At 47.8% G+C, this 3,553-nt stretch overlaps 1 long non-coding RNA gene across 1 annotated transcript; it reads left to right on the plus strand.

The window, feature by feature from the left end:
• Nucleotides 1-414: 414 nt before the first annotated feature.
• Nucleotides 415-3,553, plus strand: LOC127308054 (uncharacterized). The gene is made up of 4 exons (XR_011746814.1): nt 415-1,029; nt 1,119-1,359; nt 1,450-1,541; nt 2,038-3,553. It is a non-coding gene; the product is annotated as an uncharacterized lncRNA (long non-coding RNA).

Genomic DNA, 3,553 nt, shown 5'->3' on the forward strand with positions numbered 1-3,553 from the left:
GAGCTAAGGTTAATGACACACAACAACCATCCAAGCCTCGAGAAAATACGCGAGTGCTGCAGTCGATGGATGTAACGGCCCAGGGTAGTACCCCCTATAGAGTTGTTTGTTCTTTTTCTTTTAGTGCATCATCATGGCATCATGCATCATATCATCCATGCTTTTCACAAAACAAAGTTTATTTTTATAAAACCCCCTTGTCTTTTCCCTTTAAATAAAACCATAATCCCTCTCCCTCTCTCATATTACTTATTTTATAATTAATATTTTCCAACAAAGAAGTATTTGAATATAATGTGTTTTGTTTTGGTTACAACCAAATAAATATTTTGCAACTATTTTTAAATCTCCTTCTCACTTTCGTTTCAAATTCAAAATAGAAAAGGTTTGAATTCAAATGTTTTAATAAAAAGAAAAAAAAGAAAAACCCCTTCCCTCTCTCCTGGGTCTCTCCCTCTCTCCCTGGCCCAAGTCCCTCTCTCCTTTCTTCCTTACCCGGTGGCCCATCTCTCTTCTTTCTCTGGCCCAAGCCATCTCCCTCTTGGCCCGTACCCCTTCGAGGAGAAAAGATCTTCTCCCTTTCCTGTCGTCTTCTCCACCTCGTCACGCATGAGGCGTGCCTCCTTTTTCCCTCATGGCTGTGGTCCTCCCTCTCAACCACTGCCCCCTTTTCCCCCTCTTAAATCTCCAACTCGAGCCCCAGCAAACCCTAGCCCTCCTCCCTCTGGCCGTCGCCACTATCTCCTCTTCTCCCCACCTTTCTCCTTTTTCTCTCCGTGAACAAAACGAAGAAACACTGCCACCACCATCCTCACCATGGCTCCGCCTCCACAGACCACCCCCCGCCGTTCTGAGGGCACCGGCAGATGCGCCTCGATGTCCTTGTTCTCCACGCCGGAGGAATCGAGCTCATACGCTCCCAGTCGCCGCCAATCCCGCCGTTTCTTCTTCGTCTCCGGCAGCAAAACTTGACGATTCCGGCCGGCCTAGTCCTTCCCCGGCGACCTCAACCTCACCAACATGTTCTGGGTAACCTCCTCTTCATCCTGGACCTCTCCTTCATCTCCGTCCCCCTCCTCAGTTGTCCCGCCGACGTTGACCGTCATGCTCCGCCACAGGTGCTCACCGTCGGCGTCCCTCCGGCGACCCCCTGGACTCCACACCACCGCCATCAGCCTCCTTGTGTTCTGGCGCATCCCCGACGCCAAGTTTCCCGTCCCGATTCGCCTTGAATCGCCGGATTGATTGGCTACTGGATCTCCCCGCCATTGCTGTAATGTTCAAGCTCGTCCCTGGCACCGGTTGGTTCTAGTTGTCACGGGCCAGCACGTTAACAAGATCTGGATCAGTAGCCCAGTGGTAACACCCTTGATCCGGTTACCGTGTGGCCTGAGTTCAAATCCCCATCTGGGTGATTAAGCAACACCTTTTTGATGTTTTTCTCCCCAGATCCGTGGATGGGCCTTGGCCCAGGTTCTTCTCCCGGCGCTAGCCTACATCCGCCGCCGCCGCAGGCTTAGTTCCGGCCCAGAACCGAGCAGGTTCGGCCCAGTTTTCCCCTGCCTTTCCTCTCTTCTTTAATTTTGCAAAAAAATGTTTAAATCTTGCGAAATTCATATCTTTCAAACCGCTCATCGAAATGCAAAGTGTTTTATATGAAAATTGATCAGAAAAATATGAGGAACATGAATATGCCATCCATTCATCTGTTTGCATCCCGCATCATGTCGTGCGTTGATAGTTGTGCATATCCACCTCACATATATGCGGAGTATTTTGGATTTCCAACTATGGTTTTCCCCGCTCCGTTTAATATTGAAGTAGCGCACCCCTGACATGATATGCCATGCTAATCAACACTTAACTTTGACGCTAGAAAATGCAACTCCAACCTAATTTGCTTGTCCGGGGTTCCGACTCCGATTAAATTGGATAAGTGCATCGCATCCTGTTTGCCATGTCATGCATATCATATCATGATCATGCTGGATCTTCTTTATCCGTAGTAGTAAGACTTGCATGCGTTGTGTGTTCCAGCATTTGCTTCTTCACGGATAGGATCATGAAGTGGTGTTGAGAGATACGACAAGTTCTTCTGCAGCTTTTCACAGGCGAGCCCACCCCTTCACCTATTTTACTTTTACATGCTCCTTTGATCTATTGCTATCCTTATGTTGCGATTCTGTTGTGTCACGTGTCCTATCCACCTGTTACCTATATGTCCGAGATACACCTCCTCGCCCTACCTATTGTTTGTTGTTTGCCAGCTTTGCGAGTCGTAGGCGAGTTTAGGGTTTTGTTGATATCTCGAAATGTTCGGGATATCTTGTTGGGAGGTTATCACATGATATATCAGTTGTTGGAGATACACATGCTTTACTTAATTGTTAACAACTAAAATTGTAAGCAGAGGCATCTGTGAGCCCCTTTGCGAAAGCATTGGAACTTTGACTCGCTAATGTCCCCTAGGACCCGAGTTCTTGTTATCTGTTCCGAGATTGAGCGCTCTACCCATGCGTGGGGATTCACTGGGACCCCCCTCACCCTTTACCTTTTCTCAAGTTAGTTGAAAAGGGGGCCACAACCTTGGTTTTATTTGGCGCATGCATGTTTATTACTGTTGCCTTCGGGTGTTTACTTCCTGTTGCCTTCGGGTGGTTTATTTCTGTACTGCACTGCATAATTGCTAGACGACTTATCTAGTGTTTGGCCGTTAGTGCCCGCCTAGACGCCTACGCAACCTCTGGGTCCGTCTCGGAGTACGGCCGGACTTCGTCACGGGTAGCTTAGTTGGGTGGCCCCCCTAGACTTTCTTGTTGAACTGGGAACGGTCTTGTTGTGAGACATTCACCTGTCGTAAGTGGGTCGAGCATGCGTATGGTTACATTTGGGCAACCCCTGCAGGGTGTACATCTTATCGATAAGCCGTGTCCGCGGTTATGGACGACTTGGAATTGTATAGCTTGATCATAGAACAACTTACACCTTATTTCCTGTTGTTAATAATTTGCTAATAAAACTCTTTCAAAAGTGTGTGTGCCTTTGCAATACCTCTTGGCGAAGGGGGATCGCATCGGCTGTGTTATGTTTGTAGAGTATAGAACAGTTACCTTGTGCGCTCTCTTATCTTCTCTGAGTAGACGGATGTTGTAGAGTGTCTCTATTGGATAGTAGCTTTGCTGCCGCTAAACTCCACAAATAGCCGGGTGAAGTTTATACCGCCCACCAGCGAGCATAGCTGGTCTTGTCTCGCAAGTAAGTGCCAATGGTACTTACCCTCGCCTTCCTTTCTTTTTGTCTCCTCCCCCTTTTGTCGGCAACCGAAGGCCTGACTTTGACAGGTACGAGACGACGACGTTAGCAAGGTTACCCTTCCGGCTTGGCCTGGGCAGGGTTATGGACGCCACTGATTATCTTCAGGACTCTTAGTCCAATTTGTATCTTGTCCGTACTCGGACGTATTCGATCTTCTGTATGATTTGGATCTTTGTATTGTATATTTGTATCTTGACTCGTTGGAGTCGTTGTTGTAATATATGTATCTTGTGGGCTC

Source organism: Lolium perenne, chromosome 6 (genome assembly GCF_019359855.2).
Source record: "Lolium perenne isolate Kyuss_39 chromosome 6, Kyuss_2.0, whole genome shotgun sequence".
NCBI classification, from domain to species: Eukaryota; Viridiplantae; Streptophyta; class Magnoliopsida; order Poales; family Poaceae; genus Lolium; species Lolium perenne.